Source organism: Halichoeres trimaculatus, unplaced genomic scaffold (genome assembly GCF_033239565.1).
Source record: "Halichoeres trimaculatus isolate MK-OKI-2021-1 unplaced genomic scaffold, fHalTri1.1 fHalTri1_scaffold_12, whole genome shotgun sequence".
NCBI classification, from domain to species: domain Eukaryota; kingdom Metazoa; phylum Chordata; class Actinopteri; order Labriformes; family Labridae; genus Halichoeres; species Halichoeres trimaculatus.
In genome coordinates this window covers 904,414-928,432 of record NW_027437190.1, presented here as the reverse complement: position 1 = coordinate 928,432, position 24,019 = coordinate 904,414, and the positions used below count along the sequence as shown (strand labels likewise).

The 24,019-nt window shown below is 43.5% G+C and overlaps 1 pseudogene; it reads right to left on the bottom strand.

Moving 5' to 3' along the window:
• Positions 1 to 1,238: 1,238 nt before the first annotated feature.
• Positions 1,239 to 22,711, bottom strand: LOC141800548 (uncharacterized; annotated as a pseudogene).
• Between the last annotated feature and the right edge of the window lie 1,308 nt (positions 22,712 to 24,019).

The window sequence follows — 24,019 nt, the reverse complement described above, 5'->3', positions numbered from 1 at the left end:
CTGACACTGAATTTTCTGGCACCGAATTTCTCGAGACATAGATATTTTAACACTGATTTTTTTTTCGACTGGATTTTTTGAGATGTTGAATTTTTTTACACTGAATTTATTTCAACATGGACAAATATAAAAGGGGGTGAATAACCAATCAGCGCTTGAAATTCGATGTTTTTTAATATTCAAAGACCAATTTCGATGCTGAAAAAATTCAGAGTTAGAAATTCATGTTCAAATCGTGATGGCACAGTTATACTTCCATAAACGCACTTTATGTCGATTCATTGTTGAAGTATTCTTTGTATGTGATTGTCATTTAGTAGCTATTTGTTGCACTTTGATGCTCCAAACGTATCATTGTTTGGGTCATGTTACACGTGCTTCAAGTCACTTTAAAGCCACACTTGAGCTGCTATGATGCATTGATGCACTTTGACAACGTTATATGAACTCAGTATGATGTTTGTATTACAGTGATGGTATAATATTGTACAATATGAGATTATTTTTCACTTAAGTATGATGCAACCTGCGTTGTTTATGCTGTGAATTGATTAGACGTTTTGTGAATGAAATGAACTTATGTGTGCACACAAAGAGTTTACTCTGGTCCTGTTACTTTTTATTCAGGCCAGGTTTGATGGCGAGCTATGAGCCTATGATGAATCCATTGACTTCTATGAGCCTATGATGAATCCAGTGACTTCTATGAGCCTATGATGAATCCAGTGACTTCTATGAACCTATGATGAATCCATTGACTTCTATGAGCCCGTGATGAATCCATTGACTACTGTGAGCCTGTGATGAATCCATGATCGGTTAGGTCACAAACCCCAGGCAGCTCATCCTGCTCTGCCCAATCCATCCTCCTGCTCTGGCCGGGCTGGTAGGAGGCTTCTTGCAGCCGCCTTTCTTTATTTCATTCTTTCTTCTCTCTTTCATTCTCCTTTGTCCTAGAACCCTCAATTCACGCACTCACGCCTCACACTAACACGACCCCGAGGGAACAAAAAGGACTGAACTTTACAAGGGAAGAATTCAGTGATCGAACGCACTGCATTTATGAACTGATGTTGAGCTTCTACTGTGTGTTTATTGTGCAATTGTTGTTTTTTTGTCATGTGTGTCTTTATAAGATATGATGTTCATCAAAACATACTTGTCTCAGTCTCTCTCTCCGCTCCTTGAGTCAAACTAAGAGTCTTCTGATATAGTAGCCTTACCAATCTCTTAACTGTTCATGTGATACACATGCTACACAGGCAAACAGACAAACAAGCAGGCAGACAGACTGACAGGCAGGTAGACAGACAGACAGACAGGCAGGCAGACAGACAGACAGGCAGACAGAAAGGCAGACAGACAGGCAGACAGACAGACAGGCAGACAGGCAGTCAAACAGGCAGACAGAAAGACAGGCAGACAGACAGACAGGCAGACAGATAGAAAGGCAGGGATGCCAAAATCAGATGAACCGGAAGACAGACAGGGAGAAAGACAGACAGACAGTCAGACAGGCAGACAGACAGAAAGGCAGGCAGACAGGCAGACAGAGAGGCTGACAAAAAGCAGACAGGCAGACAGACAGGCAGACGGAATGAAAGACAGATGGAAAGGCAGGCAGGCTGACAGGCAGACAGACAGACAGACAGACAAGCAGGCAGGTAGGCAGACAGACAGACAGACAGCTAAGCAGACAGTCACACAGGCAGCGGACAGGCAGAAAGGCAGGCAAACAGACCAACAGGCAGGCATACAGACAGAAGGTCAGGCAGACAGAAAGGCGGACAGACAGATAGATGGAAAGGCAGGCAGGCGGACATGCAGGAAGACAGGCAGACAGACAGATGGAAAGGCAGGCAGGCTGACAGGCAGACAGACACCTAGGCAGATAGGCAGACAGACAGACAGACAGTTATGCAGACAGGCAGAGAGACAGGCAGAAAGGCAGACAGACAGACAGGCAGACAGGCAGACAGGCAGACAGATAGATGGACAGATGGAAAGGCAGGCAGGCAGACAGGCAGGCAAACAGACAGACAGGCAGGCAGACAGGCAGGCAAACAGACAGACAGACAGATAGACAGGCAGGCTGACAGGCAGACAGGTAGGTGGACAGACAGGCGGATGGAAAGGCAGGCAGCCTGAAAGGAAGACAGGCAGACAAACAGACAGGCAGGCAGAAAGGCAGATAGACAGACAGGGACTGACAGACAGACAGACAGGCAGGAAGACAGGCAGACAGACAGGCAGGCAGACAGACAGTCACGTAAACAGACAGACAGATGGAAAGGCAGGCAGGCTGACAGGAAGACAGGCAGACAGACAGACAGGCAGGCGGATGGGAAAACAGACAGACAGGGACTAACAGAAAGACAGAAAGGCAGACAGGCAGTCAGACAGGCAGACAGAAAGACAGACAGGCAGACAGGCAGTCAGACAGGCAGACAGAAAGACAGGCAGAGGGACATACAGGCGCACAGATAGAAAGGCAGGGATACCAAAGACAGATGAACAGGAAGACAGACAAGTAGGCAGATAGGCAGACAGGCAGACAGGCAGACAGACAGACAGGCAGGCAGACAGGCAGACAGGAAGACAGACAGGCAGACAGATAGAAAGGCAGTCATGCCCAAGACAGATGAACAGGAAGACAGACAGGGAGATAGACACACAGACAGGCAGACAGACAGGGAGAAAGACGGACAGACAGGCAGACAGGCAGACAGACAGGCAGGCAGACAGTTAGACAGGCAGACAGATAGAAAGGCAGGGATGCCAAAGACAGAAGAACAGGAAGACAGATAGGGAGATTGACAGACGGACAGGCAGACAGGCCTGAGACAGATAGACACACAGACAGGCAGACAGGCAGACAGTCAGATGAACAGGAAAACAGACAGGGAGATAGACAGACGGACAGGCAGACAGGCAGACAGGGACTAACAGAAAGACAGGCAGACAGGCAGGCAGACAGAGAGGCTGGCGGAAAGCAGCAAGGCAGGCAGGCAGACAGGCATGCAAACAGACAAACAAATGGAAAGGCAGGCAGGCTGACATGCAGACAGGCAGACAGACAGACAGACAAGAACGCAGATAGGCAGACAGGCAGATGGACAGGCAGACAGATAGAAAGGCAGTGATGCCAAAGACAGATGAACAGGAAGACAGACAGTGAGATAGACAGACAGGCAGACAGACAGGCAGACAGACAGACAGGCAGACAGAGAGGCTGGCGGAAAGCAGCCAGGCAGGCAGGCAGACAGGCATACAAACATACAGACAAACGGAAAGGCAGGCAGGCTGACAGGCAGACAGGCAGACAGACAGACAGACAAGCAGGCAGACAGGCAGACAGGCAGACATACAGGCAGACAGATAGAAAGGCAGTCATGCCAAAGACAGATGAACAGGAAGACAGACAGGGAGATAGACAAACGGACAGGAAGACAGGCAGACAGGCAGACAGGCAGACAGACAGACAGGCAGACAGGCAGGCAGACAGAGAGGCTGGTGGAAAGCAGCCAGGCAGGCAGGCAGACAGGCAGGCAGACAGGTAGACAGAGAGGCTGGCGGAGAGCAGACAGGCAGGCAGGCAGACAGGCATACAAACAGACAGACAAACAGACAGACAGATGGAAAGGCAGGCAGGCAGACAGATTGGTAGCTGCTGTACACTCACTGGAAAAAATCCAGTTCTGTCAGTGCATAAAACATAAGGAGCACAGGGTGAAAAGTTTTTGTGTTAAAACAGGAAGGTGAACTTGAGTGAACTTCTGATAATCTTATCAGCTTCTTTTTGGATGCCTGTCAGTCAAACTGGGCATGGTCTCGGTTCAGAAGGCCCACAGGACATCAGCTGCTGTAAACCCCAACCCCATGAGCTGACAGATCAGCTGATCACAAATACATATCAGAGAAGAAAACTTCTTTTCATGTTTCAACTATCTTTCCAATCCCCCCAGCTCCTGCTCTATGCTGTGTCTAATTGTACCAGGGCCATGTTCGTTGTCTCTGTCCTGTACCCTGTGGGCTGCTCTCTCTGCCTCAGCTTTTAATGCATGCACATTAAAGAGAGGAGGTTGTGCTCGTTCGACCTCAGGGTTGTGCATCCCACATGGGCAGGTGGAAGGGTCTCAGAGAAATATGCATCAAAGGAGTGACAGTCATTTGATGAGGACGATCCAGGCAGTTTAGCACCTGATTATTTAACTTTTTTCCTGCCCAAGTATCAATAATAAGTTGCCAGCGCCAGCCTTTTTGATCCTTCCCACTGAATACATCAAATTAAAGAAGAGACTTTAATTTTTTAAACACAAAAAACTATTTTAATCTATCTTCACTCATTCTTAAGTAATCAACATTTAAACATTGGTTGTTTTTGTGAAAAAAACGTCATTCTGAACATAAAAATGGAGAAAAGGGCATTTTTATCCACAACATTCTTTAGATACAACTGATTAGATATTACATTTTTTACTCTTTCTTATCTACAAACAGTATTAATGTTTTCAAAATTATAAAATATTGTCATGGTTTGGGTTTTTTGGTTCATGTATTTCTGGGTTTTCTTGGGTTTTGGTCTTCTTGTGTGGTTCTGTGTTTGTCCTGTGTGTCTGTGTCACCTGTGTTCATCTTTGGTTTTGATTTAGTTCTAGTCATATGTGTTTTTGTGGTTGTCTTTGGTGTATCAGTGTCTTTTATGTATTTGGTGTCTGCCTGAGTTTCCCTGTGTTTGGTTTAGTTCTCCTTCTGTTTCCCTTGTGGTTGATTGCTCATGTGTTTCACCTGTGTCTTGTTCTGCACCTGTGGTTGATTACCTTTCAGTCTATATGGTCTCTGTTTTTCATGTTCTGTCTGTCGGTTCATTGTTTGCCGTTTGCTGTCGCCTCACGTTATGTATCGTGTGCTCCTGTGCCTCTTGGTTTTTGTTCAGTAAGTTTCGTAGTATTTTTGATTTTGTTCCTTTGGTTTTGAGTTTTTGGATTTTGACTTAAGCTAAAATAAAAGTATTTTTTGTTGCATCTGCATTTGGGTCCTCCTTGCTTGTTTTTCCTGGTGAATTCATGACAAATATAGCAATAATGGTACCAAGAATAGCAATAATCACTCTGAATATATTCCAAAATTCACAAACTTTCTTACAAACTTACCCAAACTTTACACAATACTTCTTATAGGACACAGGATTCCTGATCAACTTAACATATTTACAAAGATCAATAATAGTTCATCTACATATCAGTTAAACCTCTTGTATAAACATTTTTACGTTGCTTATTTGATTGCACCTGTTTCCTCTTAATCTCTGCCGTCTCTCCCTCCTCCTCTTTCCACGGAGTATCCGCTGTCTCTCTCATCTCCGTGCCACTCTTTTTTTCTTGAAGTCTCCCCTGTGTCCATCTCTCACGCCTTTCATGGAGTCTCTGCAGTCCTGGCCATCTCCGTGTCTGTCCCTGTGCGTCTTTTTTCCGCTGCCATCCTCACTTGTCAGTCGCCTACAGCGTCTCCCTCACCTTCACTTTTTCCGTTGCTGGCACTTGAATCTTCGGACTGTCAAATTGTCAGAGTCTGAGTTCAATAGTACCTCTTGAGCTTCTGAACCACCCGTGCTGATCCTCCTTATGTTGATGGTGGTCTGAGTGGTCTTTCATGCCTGCCAGAGGGAACCGATTGGTCAGAGGGCGGTCTGTCACACCCCATGAGCTCTTATCCTAGAACTTAACCCGCTCCGGACCAGGTTTGGCGTTCAGCATCAGTTACGTGTCTGGATAAAAAGAGATCCACATTTGTAGTACGGAAAACCCAAAGCTTATCCAGGAAGTTATCTCTCCAAGAGCTAACCCAGCTTTGTCGTACAGGCCCCAGGTCAGCTACTTTGTATTTTTGTTTTGTGCACCCAGGAGTGCATGGTCATTCACAAGATTTGCAACAAGGCCCCTCACCATATGATGGTGATAACACGGATTAATGGAAAAACAATTTGGGGAAAGCATTGTGACGTGATTGACAGAATATCTTGTCAATGGCGGGGAAAGAGTTAATGATAGTAATCATCGGAGTCCGTTCCTAGTACAGTGCACAGTTTTGGGGAGATTCTTTCATGATCACACACAGACAGGCTTTTCGTAGACACTGTCTCATCCGGTGTCCGTCCTCTAATAGCAGCATATGTTCTGACATGTTCATATGTTTGGTGAGCTCAGGCCTCAGAGCAGAACAGAATACCCTGCTCATTTCATCCTGAGGGAAGAGTCCTCCCTAATGAACAGTCAGATTAACCTTTGGCAGATTCATGTAGAGTGAGACCAGTGTGTGGTGACTGGGAAGCTCCAGGAGAACTGTGGGCTGTAGTGCTTTAACTGCAGTATTATCACGCTCATTTTCCTGACTCAGCTCCTTGTCTCACTGCCATTTTATGGCTGCTCAGAGACTGAAGCCAGAGATTAAGGACTCAAAACAAGTTGCTTCATGTAGAGTGTCATCTCTTATGTCCTTTTAGCACAGAATGCAATGAGCCACTAGGCCTGACTTATTTACCCTGTGCTCTGTTCAGACTCTAAAATGACACTTTTCTCCTGTATGAGTGGCCAACAGAAGCAACTCTTTGAATAAAGTGAGCTGGATGTGGAATCAAAGACAACCTCTTGGACAGAGTCCCTTCTACAAAATTCTTCCCTTAAGGGGAGTAATGCAATCCATGTTTCACCATGACTTTGCTTTCTGGCACATTCTGACACTTTCTAAATGCAGATTGAAGTCCAGAAACAAGATTTACTGAAGCTGGTTAAGCCTCATATAAATGTCCAACCTGTGAATACATGAGCAACTCTGTGGTCCCTGCCCTGTATAGGGGTACGTGAGTGGCTCTGTGGACCTTGTTCTGCAGCAACAAAGGTAAGCAACTCTGTGGGCAATGTTTTGGTGACTATATGAGTGACTCTGGAGACCCTGTTCTCTAGAGGGGTGCATGAGCAAATGTGTAGTCCCTGTTTTGTAGAGTGTTATGTGAGTGACTGTTCAGTCCCTGTTTTGTAGAGGGTTATGTGAGTGACTGTTCAGTCCCTGTTTTGTAGAGTGTTATGTGAAAGACTGTGTGGTCCCTGTCCTGTAGAGGGGTATGTGAGCGACTTTGTTGCCCCTGTGTTGTGGAGGTGAGATTACAAGATCACAGGAGAACCATGTGTTTCTGCAGGAATCCCACCCATGACAACGTACTTGTATGGTAATTTATTGGTGTGTTAAACTTACCTGACCCTTCCTTAACTTCAGCCCCTTTAGTCCATGCATCTTCCTTTCTGTTTGTGTCCTAATAGAAAGAATGTGTTGTGTCGTACCCTATCCTTTTTCCATCATTGGATTTCCTCTGGATCTGACCTGCTGATGACTCAGGCTATGTGCCAGTGACGTAGTTTGGATAAACAAGAATGAGATTTATGATCGGGAGCCAGAACATGGAGCTTTAGTTTTGGGCTAGTTACTGACTAACAGGCCTTCTGACTTTCCGACTAACTGCATTCTGACTAAAGGGCTTTCTGATAATAAGGTGGGCTCCCTTACACCACTTGTGGGTGATAGGTTATCAGGAGTGTTGTCAGCTGCGGTTGGAGAGAGAAAAGTTTCCCATTTCAAAGTTTTCAATCCAGTCCACAGACCATCAAGGTAAGTCCTGAAAGCAGCTGGCCTGAGTGGAGGTTTGGGAATCTACTTCCTAACCCCTGTTTGGAGTAACTATCAGCATTGAGAAAATGATGCATTGAATTAATAACAACAATAATAATAATAATAATAATAATAATAATAATAATAATAATAATAATAATAATAATACATTTTATTTAAAAGTGCCTTTCTAGCACTCAAGGACACTTTACAGAAAACATAATAAAAACCCACTGCATTAAAAACACAATTAAAATAAATCAAAACAACATACAAGAGTAACACAGTTAAAAGAGGGAGGAAAGTTAAGGGGAGAGTGCGCTTCGAAACAGATGGGTTTTGAGTTTTGATATGATGAATTGTAACTGTGGGGTCTTTATTTGGCTCCAGCTAATTTGGATCAGTATCTTTCACTTCAGGCATGCACTGGATCGGGGTCTGTTTAACACAGAGTGGGCCTGGTTTAAATCAGTGGCTCTAAAAGAACTTGGAACTAACTTTGTTGGTTCACTCGGCTCCAGGGACTGTAGTCTTTATGCTGAAATAATGATACAATTCTTTAGTCCCAGAGGTGAAATTACGAAGCTTTGCCAGAAATTAATAAAAAAAGGTCTGAGACTTTTGTTTCTGATCATCTCCAGAGGGGCTCAGAGGAAGCATCATTCACATTGGCTCTGCAGCAGACATTGGGCTAGATGTTTTACTTGCCTGTCATTTTGATGGACAGGGTTGTAAAAATTCTGTCATAATGAACAATGATCCCTAAATTAAAACATCAATAATTACACCTGTTGATAATTAATTATATATTTTAACATGTCATCACTAAAGTGACTCAAATATAACCTGTAACATGAATTATGCAGGGCAGTTTTATTTCTTATGAGCCAGAAAGAGAAAAAAAAAAAGATAAATAAAAGACAAATAATTAGGCAATAGAAATAACAGTACAGATCCTGCTGCCAGCTTTATAAAAAAAAAAAAAAAAAAGACAAAAAACAAACAAACAAAAAAACAAAAAAACACTCACAACAAGCAGAACACACTTTTTTAATTAGACAGAAAAAAACCAGAACTGTTTTCAAGTTAAAACTGAACTTTTCTTTCCTTTTCTTATTTTTAAACTTTGTTTTTATTATTATTTTTTAACAAAACAAATAGACAATAAAGAAAAAATTCAATAATACAAGCAGCAGACAGGGTCATTACGAGTTCAACAGAGAACATCTCATGGAATCAAATTTACTTGTGACGCAATTAAGTAAAGAGTAGGTGGAGAGAAACGGTATTACTGAAAATCATATTAATTCACCTTCTTTACAGTTGTAACAAGAAACAAATCAAACAAACCACAGGTAAAGGGAATTTTTTTTTTTTAAAGTTACACAAAGTGCTAAGTGCGCAGAAAGTGCGCTGAAAGCTCGCCGGCTCCAACCTTCTCTATTCTCGGCACAAAGCGGAGCGCACCCTCCGCAGCTGTAATTTGGTGACAGGTGCACATGTGCGCACATGTCAACAAATCCTTAGAGACAGGTTTCCAGACTGTCAGGCACATTTTAATGCAATAAACAATCACAGTAATCACTATTTAATGTAACTGTCTGAACCAGCATATACATTTGTATCTATATTAACTGTCCGTCACATCTGATGTCAGATTAAAGCCGTTTGTCATAATGGAAAGTTAACCTGACGGCAGCTGGAAGTTTGATGCACATCTTACAATTAAACAATAAACAGCCTTAACATCTGATACTGAGTTTATATCTGGCTTCTCTCATTTCATTTAATTCAAAGAAAATAGGGAAAGAAAAGATGAAGAAAAAAGAGACAAAATAAATGTGTGTCACTCAGGATTTACCCGTGATTTCCCATATTTCTCTGTTTTAGTCTTTATTTTTAACGTGATCTAAAAAGATGGAGTACATTATTGTAAGGAGGATGAGGTGGAGACACTGGGAGAGTATACAGTATATCACCAAAGGTTCTGCTATTTGGCAATGACAAACCAGGAGTGCAGGTGGATCAAAAGTATTCTGAATGGATAATCCAGCTGTGTAACTGTCTCTTCATTTTGTACTCCAATTAATGACAAAGGAACAGATTACATCTGCCCCGGGAGCTGGTCCACAAGGTGACGCACTTCATGTCCTCCGATGCGCCCTGCTGTCCATTCTCCTGCTGCAGGGACAGCGGCTCTGACCGTCTCCGCTACCAGGTCTTTCCAGCACACTGTTTCAGCGGTGCTGGGGATCAGTCAGACCAATCAGACTTTGCGCCTCGCCGGCAGGGCATTTCAAGGCGGGGCGCTCATTTGATTGGTGAAAACAGTGCTCGGCTGTGTTAAACCCACTCACTGCTTTTCTCCTCTCTCCCTGCCATCTGCACGGTGGGAGGCGTGGACGTGCTCCTCTGCGCTACTCTGTGCTCCTCTGCGCTCCTCTGCGCTCCTCTGCGCCTTGACTGCACCTTGACTGCGCCTTGACTGCGCCTCTCTTGGCACTGCAGGAAACTTGCAAAGTGCGCCGGTCACACCCTGTCTGCGCCGCGAAGGCTGGCGCAAGGCAGGTGCGCCTGCGCTCGCGCCTGGTCTACGAAATTAGAGCCCTTAATCCTAAAAGACAGAGCTATTTCTGAGCCAGTAACTAATTTTAATTCTTCAGCAAAAGTTTTTCCAAAACTGGTGAAAGCACTTGACAGTCCCAGAAAATATGTAAATGTCAAGCAGATTTATGCCCACACATCCTCCAACAGCAACCAGCCTCAGGTCTATTAGTCTGGGATTCTTTAATCTTTGGGGTGATGAAATATCTTAACATATTCTTCCAAGCATATCCCCTCCATAGACTAGAGCTGGTGGTGGAAGAATTTGCAAATGTTTTGCCAGTCATCCTCAGATATCTTTACTTTGCTTATTTTTCCCATCTTTTTTTCCACATAAAATGTGGAGTGGCCTTTTTCTTCTTATAAAAAATTATAACTTTTTGATATCAGCTTCCAAAAATATGTTAGTCAGAGGTATCTGTAAAAATCACTTTTCTGTAAGTTATATATTCTTCTTTATTTTCCAATGTAAAATTCTGACATTTTTTGCAACTTCCTTATATTTCACTATTTTATTCCAAGTGTTCAAGGGAACAGCTTACCAAGTGGAAAGTGTATTTAAGTGTTCATTCAGAGGGTTTGTGTCTCCTAATGAAGAGGAGAGGGCTATGCTTTTTTTGTATTTGCTCTATGGTCTTCCATTTAGCTTCATATGTGTCATCACACCAACAAATTAAAGAACGCAGCTGTGCTGCTTTGTAATAATCTTCTAGGCAAGGTATTACCAACCCCCCTCTATCTCTTGGAAGTTGTAATGTCTGAAACTTTATCCTTGGCTTTTGTCCGTCCCAAATGAAGGATGAAATAACTGTTCCATTCATTAAATTATTTAGGGGGTATTGCTACTGGTAGTGACTGAAAAGAAAGAGCAGCTTAGGCAAAATATTCATTTTCACAATTTCAGTTCTGTCATACAGTTGTGCTCTTGAGTTTACATAGCCTGACACATTTTATGATTTTTTGGCCATTTTTCAGAGAATATGAATGATAACGAGGAAACTTTTCTTTCACTCATGGTTAGTGGTTAGGTGAAGCCATTTATTATCAAACAACTAATTTATATCAATATTCTCTCTATTTGCTTGAATCAAGGGCTCAATAAAAAAGGCAAAAAAGGCAGGGCATAGGGGTCATCCCTGTCTACAGCCCCTTTCAAGAGGAACAGTTTTAGATAAATCCCCATTTTTCAAAATTCTGACTGTATAGGGGAAACAGTATAAAGATTTCAGACATCCTGAGACCTTGAGTTGAATCCCAATCGTTTCAGGGTCAAATATAGAAAATCCCAGCGGACTGAATCAAAGACCTTTTCAGCATCCAAGCCAAGAACACCTGATTTAGTATCACAATTTTTCATATTGCTAATAAGATGAAGGACCCGCCTTACATTGTCCTGTGTTTGTTTTTCACAAAGCCTGTTTGATCCATGTTGATTAAGTCTGGGATAGTATTTTCTAAACGTTTTGCCATTATGGATGCAATTAATCCGTAGTCTATGTTTAGAACTGAAATGGGTCTATAGGAGCAACACTCAGTCTTGTCCTTACCCAGTTTAGGAATATTTGAGATCACAGCTTGTCTCAAGGAGGAAGGGGTCTCCCCACCCTGCAGTGCATGATTACAATATTTTTAATAAAGGTATTACTATTTCTCTGAAGGTTCTGCAATATTCTGCTGGGTAGCCATCAGCCCCTGGCATTTTATTTACTTTCAGATTTGAAGTAGCCTTATCAATTTCTTTTCCCATTATTGCTTGAATCAACCATTTATTCTGTTCTGTACCCACAGATGGTAAGTCTAAAGATGATAAGAAAGTTGTTACATTTTGTAGCCTAGCTGCTTGAGTTTATATAGAATAATCAAGCCAACAAACAACTATCAATTGCTGCAACAGTATACTTCAATCTTCAACAGATGAGTCTTCAGACATCTCTTAAAAGTAGAAAGGGACTCTGTGGATCGTGTAGAGTTAGGTGATTCATTCCACCATTTGGGAACAACAGAAGAGAAGAGTCTGGCTAGAGATTTAGAGCCGCGCTGGGCTGGGACCACCAGGCGTCTTTCACAAGCAGAGCGTAAAGGGCGAAAAAAGAGTGTAGAGCTGGATGAGGGACCCCAGGTAGGCAGGAGCTGAGTGTCAGGAAGAGCTGAGTGTCGTCAGCATAGCAGTGGTAGGAGAAGCCATGAGAGTGGATCACTGCATCAAGTGAAGTAGTGTATAAGGAAAAGAGTAGGGGACCAAGCACTGAGCCCTGGGGTACCCCTGTTGGTAAGCCATGTGATTTAGACTATTCTCCTCACCATGACACTCTGAAGGATCTGTCTGTGAGGTAGGACTTGAACCATGACAGCGCAAAACCTGAGATGCCAAGTTCAGAGAGTGTGGAGGGAAGGATTTGATGGTTTACTGTGTCAAAAGCAGCACACAAGTCAAGCAGTAGTAGGACGGAGGACTGGCCAGCAGCTCAAGCCAGTCGCAGTGATTCTGTGACTGACAGGAGTGGAGTCTCAGTGGAGTGGTCGCACCTGAATGATCAGGTTATTTTTCAGTAGATGCTTAGAGACTTGGTTATAGACTGTTCGCTCAAGTATTTTTGACAGGAGAGGCAGTAGTGAGACAGGCCAAAGGTTTAAAAGCTGTGGGGAAGACCCCAGATTCCAAGGAGGAATTGACAATGTGTGTGACTGCAGGTTTGATTTGGGGTAAAATGGTCTGCAGGATGCTGGTAGGTATAGGATCAAGAGGACATGTAGGTTTGGAGTTCAGGAAAAGTTTTGAGACCTCCTCCTTACTTAAAGGAGCAAAAGAGCAGAGTGTGGCGTCAGTAGCAGGTTGGATCTGACAGAGCTGGTCAGGCTCAGAGAACTGGTTGTTGATGTTTGCAACCTTCTCAGTGAAAAAGGAGGCAAACTCGCCCGGAGTCAGTGCAGTAGAGGGCTGAGTAGTTGGAGGAGAAAGTTAGGAGTTAAACGCCCTAAACTATTTTTTTTTGTGTCAGTGGCAGCACAAAACTTGTTATGGTAATAAGCTTTCTTTGCTGCTTGAAGACAGGATGTGAATGATGCCAGTTTAAGCTGGTAGGAGGACAAATCAGTGGGTTTTTGAGATTTATGCCACTTCCTTTCTGCTGCCCTGAGTCCTCCTGTTTGTTCCATTAGAACTTCAGAGAGCCAAGGACTAGGTGGCTTCGTCTTAGCTGATTTTGACTCCAGGGGGCAGAGTTTGTCCAGAGCAGATGCCAAAAAGGAACAGAGTGTGTCTGCAGCCTGATTAGTGGACAGTAAAGACAACTGAGAGTGGCCTGGCATGGTGGAGGACACTGCATCAGCCAGCTGTGTTGCTGTGAGGGACCTCAGGTTTCTGCAGAAGGAAACCATCATTTAGAGTAATAACTTAATATTCTTGGCAAAGAATATTTTAGATATAAGAAATTGAGATATTTGCCTTCAAACACTGCATGACCTGAACATATGACATCTGTCTGCTAGTAAAAAAAATAGGAACATAAAATACATAACACGACAAACATATTGAACAGTTGTGACTTCCATTTCTGAAGCATAACCTTGACTTCAAAGAAGAGGGAGGAAGTCCTATTCCCCAAAGGGTCCCCTCCTCTTGTGGGAATGAGTCTCCAACAAGTGATAATGAGAGCAGCGCACATAAAAGTGATGTTTGCTCCCAGGTGAATGGTCATTTTTACTCATGCAATGGGGAACGTTCTTACAGAATACCCACATATCAATGTCCAGCACTTAAGGATTAGAGTCTCAGCTTTACTTGGAATCTTTATCATGTCTAAAAGTTTTTAATTTTTCGCTAATGTTCCTCATCTGTGTCTCACGACTCAGAGTGTGTGATGGTAGGCAGGCTCTGTGCCATATCACGTAACATCCACTTTATGTCCATCCATTGGTTTGATGAAATGACATCATGTGTGGGTCTCTGTTGTTTGCGCCTGCTTGCAATCTCTGTTCTGATTTCTCTTTAATCCATTCAGGCTTCTCTTCTTTGGTTTGGGTTTGATGCTCAGGACAGCAGCCAGCTAATCAGCTCGGCTACTAAACAGCACATCTGGAGACATTTTAAGCAGCTCCCTCTGTGGAGGGCCCTCGAGGAGAAGCCTTTGATCAGTTGTCTCTTTAAGGAAGCATCAGCTAATTTTGCCCGATGGCTCTTCTCTCTGCAGTCTTTGTGTTGAGCCGCTCTGTCAGTATGGATCTCCAGATTAGACTTACTAATTTGTCTGCAACACACATCACACACAGCACACATAGCACACACAGCACACACAGCAGTGCATACAGCCACAATGATTGTGTAACTTTTTGTTTAAGGAGCAGTTCCCTCCCTCCCATCACAGCTCTGTCAAGAGCACCAGGTTTTTCTATCCCTGTGATTGCAGCATACACTACCTGTCTGTGTTCTTTCTCTCAGGGGGAGTCTGTGTGTCACCATCACTGACCCTCGCTGGTCTGTGTGCCTGGCCTCCTGACGCTACAGCTGATGCGTGTCCAGATGCAGCCTGTCAGATTTGTCACACTTGGACTTGGCTGGCAGTGCTGGTGACACAGAGCTGCATCGGGCAGGATGTGAGGAGCGACGCCTGCAGCAAACCTTTGTTTGGATTTGCTTTGCCACTGGTTTTGTGCATCATTTCACACTTTCAGCTGTGATTGTTTTTCCTGTCACTAAAGATGATTTAGATCATTCCTCCAGAATGAAAAGAAGTAGGATTTTATTCCAGCCTTTTTTTTCCTTGAACATCAAGCTCTCCAAACCTCACCTATGCTCTTATTCAAAACAGTTCAATCTGCTGCAGATTTCCCCAAACAAAAACACAAAAGAGAGATTTTATCAGCAGGCTTAGACCAAGGTTTTAGTTCATTATAAAAACTATCAGGCCCGTTAAGGGTAACCACACGGATAAGTCTGTGACTTTGATTTGGACCAAGCTGGAGTAAGAAGCCTTACTATTCATCAAAATGATTGTTTTTTGTTTTATTATGCTCACTGTGACTCTGTGCTAAATTAATCTTCCTCACAAACTAAGATGGTAAAATGGTTGAGGCAAAACTGAATTTTATAACTGAATATGAATATTACATTTTTAATTCAAAGGTCGGGTAAGTCAGATTGAGAAAGCCACTTTTGAATGATACAACCGAAGCAACCCCACCCCCTCCCTCCAGGCTTCCTCCAAAACCCAGCCTTCTGAACCACATGAACGCGCAGAGGCAGACGACAGCTGGAGGATGAGTACAGGTAGCTGTGGAGGGACAACTTGCTACATTGTTTGCAGTAATTTTTCATCAAAGAGAAAGAAAAGAAAGAATATCTCATTCTCATGTAAGTAAATTCACTTTACCACATCAGAAGTAGATGAAAATGAGGATTTTTGTAATGCCATGTCACAAAACAAAATATTCATGAAGTTCCACAATAAATTGTATTCTTCTAAAAGGAAGGTAGACAGGTCTGTTAGTGGTGTCGCATTCATTGATTAACAATCTGAGGATGGCTGACATGAATGGAGAACAGCGGTAAGTTCCCAGAATCCTCTAGTCCTTAGGCAGGGGTTGTCCTGTAATAGGAACCACAAGAACATTTTTAACTATGCCACATTTTGAAGACATCAAATTGACTCCAAGAGTGCCAACTGTGTTTACTTTCAGAGCAAAGCATTATTTTACCTGTACAGTGTACAACCTCTGCCTCAGATACTTATTGACATTTACTCAATTTATCACAAGTCTTTATTTCACAGCATTTTCTTTTAGTCAGTGTCCCTTTAAAAGAGTATGACAAAATCATCACTAGTTTGGAGTGTCGTACTGGGAAACCAGAGTCTTTGGGTTCCAGGGGGAGTATGGTTGCAAATCTGAAACTTGAAGGATTTGACGGAAGGGCACCATGAGGAATTAGTTTGACTCAACACAGGGAACCTTACCTAGTCCGGACCGTCAGGAACATAAAATACATAACACGACAAACATATTGACCGTCAAACTCGAAGTTGTAGTCTGAAGACGGTAGACGAGCTGACTTTATGATAACACTGGCAATGGATGAAAAAATATAGCCGAAATGCCCCTCTTCTCCATGCTTGTTTTGGTTACTCATCGTGTTTTTCCACCAATTTCACTTCTGGTCAGCGACAGACATTTACAAAATAAAAGAATGTGAGCAACATGCACTAATGTGCGATAAAGTATTTAACGGCGTTAATAGATTGACGGGTTAACGCGAAAATAACGCGTTAATTTGCCCAGCACTAATATATATATATATATATATATATATATATATATATATATATATATATATATATATATAAATATATACAGCAGTGTAAGGAGCGTGAGGGTGAGAAGAAAAAAGGTCATCAAACTCAGCAGAAACTGTCAGTGTTGATTTGACACATAAGCATTGTATTCTTGAACCAGCAGCATCTCTGCCTTAAACAAATGCCACCGTGTTACCCTTTTATGTTGTTTTATTGTTGTTACTATACGATCCCATGAGGAGTTTTTTCTCCTTGGTTTTGACATGATTTTGTCATTTTGGCAATTGACACTTGGGGGCTTTTTATCTACCCCGGACGCGCGCTTATCCGCAGCTTGGAACAGTCTCGCTTGAATAAGCGCCTCTTAAAATCAGCTGAGCCTCGTTAGTGGAACGAGTTGCAGCTTAGAATAAAGTGGCCGCCAATTCAAGCCACGCTTTCTGGCAATAGCCCGGCCTTTTTTAGCCAGCTTCGTGGAATACCTCCCTGCTTGCTGTTCAGTCTGTCACTCAGTCTCAGCTTACAGTTTGCAGTTTGTATAGGACAGAATGGCAGAGCGCAAAAGAAGTCCTGGGAAGCTACTTTAGCTCCACAAAGAGCCAAGACACTGTTTGTGATATATGGAGAGCACTGTTGCTGGAGTCGTTGAAATTACACTTTCCAGTTCTGTCTTTTTTTCTCACTGATCAGACTTTTGCTCTCACTGTCAGCTTTCTGGATTCTCCTGCCTGACTTTTTGATTGCGACTTTTGGCACAACCTCTTGAGTGGGTAGGCTTTGGCACAAATCGAATTCCATAAAAAACATGCTTCGATGAATATCTACATGAGTTTTTTCAGAGAAACAATACATGGATCAAGTAAATAAGCTCACATAGGCAAAAAAAAAAAAAAAAGAAAAAGAAAAAAAGGAAAAAAAAAGCCCTAGATTAATTCAGATAATGTTCCCAAAAGAATTATTCATTTAAAGTAAATTACAAACACCAGGTGTTATTAAATTTCAACAAACTATTGGAATAAAACAGTGATGGTGAGTTGAGATATATATTTTAAAAGATGAATAGAAAATAAAATATAATTTCTAAAATATATCAATTTTAATTTACAACCTGTCTAATTTGTTTTATCTGTTGAATAAATAATTAAAAATGTGGGTATTGCCAAACTTGTGCAATTATTGAGGCATTTATTTGTTTCATGAAATATTGTACTGGCCATAAGAATTGAGTGACATGATTAAAAGGGCATTAAGAGACTTTTCTTGAAATACTTTACCAGACACATTATATATGTTTCCACAAAGTATTGGTATCACATTAGTATTGGCGATACCAGCTTGATTTTCATTCAGTATCAGATTGGAATGTCACGGTTGGTTTAACCAGCTGGTTTACTTGGACCCAAAAGGAGAGGTGGAGGCAGAAGCAGTTTTAAGGGTTTTTATTGTGAGTTGTGTTTAAGATGAACAGGTGATGTGAGGGAGAGAGTGGCTGTCACGTGAGCAGCTGCAGGAGCATTCTTAAAGAGGCACTGGAAAACACACACGGGTAAGTACTGGAGGTGTTTTTGCTGGGTGTCGAGAAGGCTGCGTTTGGCGTTTGGCGAAAGAACATGGTTAATCAGTGGAAACATTTAAGGGAAGAAGGTTCACAACATGGAGTTGGCGGTTGGCAACGACTGGGCTGTGAACAGTGAGAGGATGGCAGAAGGTAGTGGCGGTGGTGATGAGTTGGATAGTGAGATGGAAGTGTTGAACGGGCAAGTTGAGTGGAGCACGGTAGGAGAAAGCCCGAGAAATCATAAAAAGCAAAAGAGTTCTGCATATCCAGGTGAGACTGACAGTGAACATGATGGTAACTTAAGGAGGAAAAATCAGGAATTTAAAGTCTCGGTTAAACTCACTCAAGAGGGGGCTTCATTTGGTGAATGGAACCCATTACAGCTAACCAAAGCAATTAACAAACAGGTAGGTGAGGTAAAGAGTGCCAGGATACTCCGGAGTGGAGCATTGTGGATTGTTTGTAAAGATAGAGCCCAACAAGGGAATTGGTAAGATTGAGGGTAAAAGAGAGCCTAGCGAGATAGCCTTGGAGCTACCTCGCTGAACTGAGCGCGGTACCTGGCAGTCTCGCTACATGGTTTTACGACGCTGGATATCAACCTCATAAGTGGATCCAGCTAGGCAATGAGCGCGTGCACGCAGATAAGGCGGAGCCCGCTGCATCTGACCAATCACGAACATGGAGCAGTCTGGCGTGTCAGAGCAGGCCGGAGAGAGAAGGACCGCATACTTCACTCAGGAGGAGCAGGAGGTGATCATGAGGAATTATGATGAGCTAAAACATGTAATTAATGTTAAAAGCAACACCGTCACCGCTTCTAAAGCACGGAAGGAGTGCTGGCAGAAAATCGCTGACAGTCTAAATGCGTAAGTGTAGTGGTGTAGTGCAAAAAATATATATTTTGTGCCATTATCATCCTGAAATAGCACTGTTCACCATGCACTTTTACTGTAACATGCACCATACCTAATTTATTTCTTAGATGAATTTATTCATTTGTTCATTCCTATCGTGTTTACATTTTTTTTGTGAGACATGTAGCCCACATGAGCCCTACATGAATTTTCTGTCACAATTTTAATATGGGCAATAAAATATTGTCATGGAACAGAAGTGTTGGCATTGAAGATCTTATTACGGCAATGAGAGTTCTTCATTCCCTTTAACTACCTGTAGAAAGTGTCATGTACTACCAACCCCTCCCTGGAAAACCGGTACCTTTCATAAAGGTGGTCATCAGAAAAAGAGAGTGGGTCGGGCTCTGATGTCCACGGGATCCTCTAAGAACGGAAAAGCCATTTTTTCGTGAGGGCTCATTGGTCAGTGGGCGAGGGTTTTATAGTCTGCGAGTTCAATCTGGAACCTAACCTGCCCCGGAGCAGGTTAGCCGTTCAGCGTATGTTGCCATGGAGACTCGCCTCGCTGAGGAGTGATCCCGTGTCGTAGGACAGGGAATCCGGAACCTATCCTCAAAGCTATCTCGCTAGGCAGTAATCCTGCTTCGTAGAACAGGGCCCTGACCAGAACCAAATCAAAACCACAAGAAGCACGAACTAAGGACAACAACAAGAGACACAAAACATCCCACAAGAATAACTAAGATTAACACAGAGACACAGGACAAGAACAGAACCACAGAGAAACTCAAGAAGACCCAAAACACAAGAAAACCCAGAAATACAGAAACCAAAAACCCAAACTATGACACTAATGGGAATTTAATGGATTCAAGAGAATAACGTCAAGGATTCTATGATAGTTTCAGATAGCTTTTCAGCCCTCACTAGCATTAAAACTAAAACTGGAACATCTTGCACAACAGATATTATCTATGAAATAAACCATATTATTAAAGCAGTAGTGCAAATGTCAGTTTTATTTGGGTTCCTGCACATGTTGGTATAGAAGGCAATGAATGTACTATGGTATACTAGAGAAACAGTCATTGAGAATAGAAACCGTTGATTCACAAATCACTTTAAGCAAAACAGGAGCTAAATCAATCATTAAGACCTACACTCAACAATTATGGCAAGAAAACTGGGAAATTAGTGATACCGGAAGGTATCTATACAGTAAGCAGCAACAGGTCAAAGATAATGGGAAAATATTCACTACTCCAAGACAAGAAGCAATAATAACAAGACTCAGAAGTGGACACACAGGATTAAATGGCACTCCTCATGTTATAGTCAAACATCCCACAGGACTATGCTCTCATTGTAGTGCACTGGAAAGAGTACAACATTGTATCATGAATTGTAGCAAACATGCACAGGAGAGGAAAAGGCCGAAGGAATCACTCAAAAAACAGAACATTAAGTTTACACTAAAGTGTAAACTCAAAGTAAATTTGCAACAAACAAACTCATTTTTCCTTAAAAAAGCAAAAAAAAAAAAAAAAACAGATCGAATTAATAGAATTTAGTAACTGCCAAATTCAGATTCACACTCCTGTTCAGTAGGTGGCGGTAATGCACCTTTTCAGTTGGTTGCCAACCGCCATAAAACTCCAACAAAGAAGAAGAAGAAGGTAAGTACTTGAGAAAACTCGAAGCAAACATGCACAAGATGACTAGAGCGACACTAGTTGGCCTAATAACCACTGTGAGAGCTGGGGCTCTAATTTCGTAGACCAGGCGCAGGCGCAGGCGCAGGCGAAGGCGCAGGCGCAGGCGCACCTGCCCTGTGCCTGCCAGAAACCCAGTGAAAGAAATAATTCAAACTCTGTGCCACTCACACTCCACTACCACTGCCACCACTCACACGCTCACACACCAAAAACAAGGAGAGGAGAGGAGAGGAGAGGAGGAGGGCACAGGAGAGAAAGAGGAGGAGGGCACAGGAGAGAGAGAGGTGGGCAAAAGGAGAGAGAGGAGGAGAAGAGGAGAGGGCAGAGTAGAGAGAGAGGAGGAGGGCACAGGAGAGAGAGAGGTGGGCAAAAGGAGAGAGAGGAGGAGAGGAAAAGGAGAGCACAGGAGAGACCTTGACCTTTAAACAACCCTTTATTGGTTCAGGTTTTTAATCACAAACATAAATTCAAATTCATTTACATGCTCCCAATCACCCCCCCCCCCCCCCCCCCCCAACAACAACAACAAACAAACAAACAAACAAAAAACAATAAATGAAGAATATACTGTTTCTTCCTTTAGAAATTGGGAGTTAGGCACTCCTGAGAGACTTTACACAGCACATCCTTAATGGCCCAAGTAGACTCAAACTCCTTCACCTCTGTCATCAGATTATGATAAACAAACTCTATTCTGATCCTGGCTGCCACTAATCCTCTGAGCATCAACTCTAAATCCGTGGATCCTGCCCCCCTCACTTTGTTCCTCCTGGTAGGCCAAATGCTCATCTTAGCTTGGCCTATCAGGAAGTTAACCAGGCAGGCCACCCTGCGCTGTACAGCTGAGTGTTTAGGACCAAAAAGAAAAAGCTGGTCATCTAAAGTGAGCCCTAGTCCAGTGATCCACCTTCGTAACAACGAGAAACAGCCGACTAGTCTGGGACACTGCAGCCAAAGATGACTCAGGGTTTCCTCGGCCTGACAGAAAACACACAGACTTTGGGCTGTGGGGTCAAATCGAGCCACATGTCTGTTTGTGGCCACGGCCCCATGCACCAGCCTCCACTGCAGATCAGCAGTACGCTTCTCTATGGGAGGCTTGTACAGAGACCTCCAGCTGCCTTTGGGAGACGACCCCGTTGCCAACACACCAGCCCACCTCGACTCCTGCAAACCGACCAGAGACGCTCTGTTGAGGACCTTCACCACCACACAATTCAAGCTCTGTTTGGAGACTTGAGAGAATTCAGACAGTTTTGGTGTTTTAAAAGACAGCAGAGCTCCTTCCTCGTCCTCCTGCTCCTCCATTGCAGCCCTGACGGACAGACAGGGGAACCCGACTGGTCTTCCTGGTGTGTTTGGAGCAGCCTCTCTTCCCAGAGCCTCCCTAAGGAGACTTGGGAGTCCAGCCAGGACTTCCTCTTTCAGCTTGTCCAGCAGGCGCAGAGACTTCAGGCCGGTCTCCTGGCTGAGCCTGGCAGCCGTCTTCCACTGCCCTGCTGTCCTCAGGCCTGCCAGCCTGGTCAGTCCAGCTGTGATGAGGGCTCTCTGAATCTTCATAGACCTCAGCAGTCTGCTCTTTACCATTGGATTGTGAAACAGCGGCTCCTCCCCGACCTCCCTGCAGAGCTGAGAACAGTCTCTCTGTGAGATAAAAACAGTTTTCCAGGCGTGCAGCACTGAGTGGTAAAAAGCAGATGTCTGTGAGATGTTCACGTCGTCCAGGTTCAGTAGAAACAGGTGCTTATGGAATGCTAGGCCGTCCACTCTACCCAGCAGGATAGATGCTGTCAGAGTCCATGACTGCTGCCTGTGGTAAAGGATGCACTGTGCAGTCTGCAGATGAAACACCGTCACTTGACTGCAGAGGTCCACCAGTCCTTGGCCTCCCTCTGCCACAGGCAAAAACAGAACAGCAGATCTGGTCCAGTGAAAGCCTCCCCAGAAGAAGTTCACTAGTATCTTCTGGATCTCCCTCAGCAGAGTGTCTGGAGGCTGAACCACGGTTAGTCTGTGCCATAGCATCGAGGCTGCCAGGTTTTTCACAACCAAAGCCTTCCCCCTGTAAGACAGTTGGGGCTGGACCCACTTCCATCGAGACAGTCGGGCACTGATTTTCCCCACCAGCCCAACTCAGTTCTTCTTTAGAAAGTCATCACTGCCCAAGAAAACACCTAAAAACTTCATTCCCTCTCTGTTCCACTGCAGCCCAGCTGGTAAGACTGGCTGCTGTTTGTTCCTCTAACCCCCCAGTATCAGGCCCTCACACTTGGACCAGTTCACCTTTGCAGATGAAGCCTGTTCATACAGTGTTAACTTCTGTTTCACTCTACATCCCTTTGGCTTTTGATCAGGACAGTCACATCGTCAGCGTAGGCCGACAGACTGACTGTGCCACCTAGCCCTTCTGCTAAGGCTAATCCGGTGAGGCCCTGCCTGAGCTGCTGCAGCAGGGGTTCAATAGCCCGAGCATATAGTATGCCAGACAAAGGACAGCCCTGTCTGATGCCTCTCTGAACAGGCACAGGCCGACTGAGTCCTCCCCCAACCTTTAACAAAACAGAAACCCCTGAATACAACAACTTAATCCATGAAATAAAACTTTTACCAAACCCATATGCTTCCAGTGCTTTAAATAAGTACCAGTGATCCACTCTGTCAAAAGCTTTTTTCCTGGTCCAATGAAAACAGCCCCACCTCCAACTCTTTAAACTTTGAAAGGTCAATAATGTCTCTGATTAAGAAAATATTGTCCATTATTGTCCTTCAGGCACACAATAGGTCTGATTAAAATGTATGACTGTGTCCATGCATTACTTCAGTCTGTTGGAGAGACACTTGGGTATTATTTTATAGTCTGTGCACAGCAGTGAGATGGGCCTCCAGTTCTTCAGCAGTCCCAGGTCTCCTTTCTTTGGGAGTAGAGTCAGGACTGCCTTGGTGCTCCCTCCTGCTACTGTCTGTCCCATCCATTATCTCATTTTCTAAAATTCTAATTCCTTCCTCCAATCGCTCAAAATGTTGTTTTTCAATGGTTTTCATTTGTGTTGTGTATTGCTGACAGAAAATTCTGATTTGTGTCTTTCCAACTTCCCACCACTGAGCGAGGTTTCTAAAAAGAGCCTTCTCTAATCTCCACCTGCTCCAGAAATCAGAGGACTGGCAGAAGACCCTATCCTCGGTCAGCCTGGTGTGTGAGTGGTGCAGTTCCTGTCTCCACCTAACATTATCACTGCACCACTGTTGAGCTGCTTTAGTTTGTCATGAAGCTTTTTAAAAAGCCTGACACACTCCACCCCCGAGGTAAAAGCATACACATTTATAAACACAAAG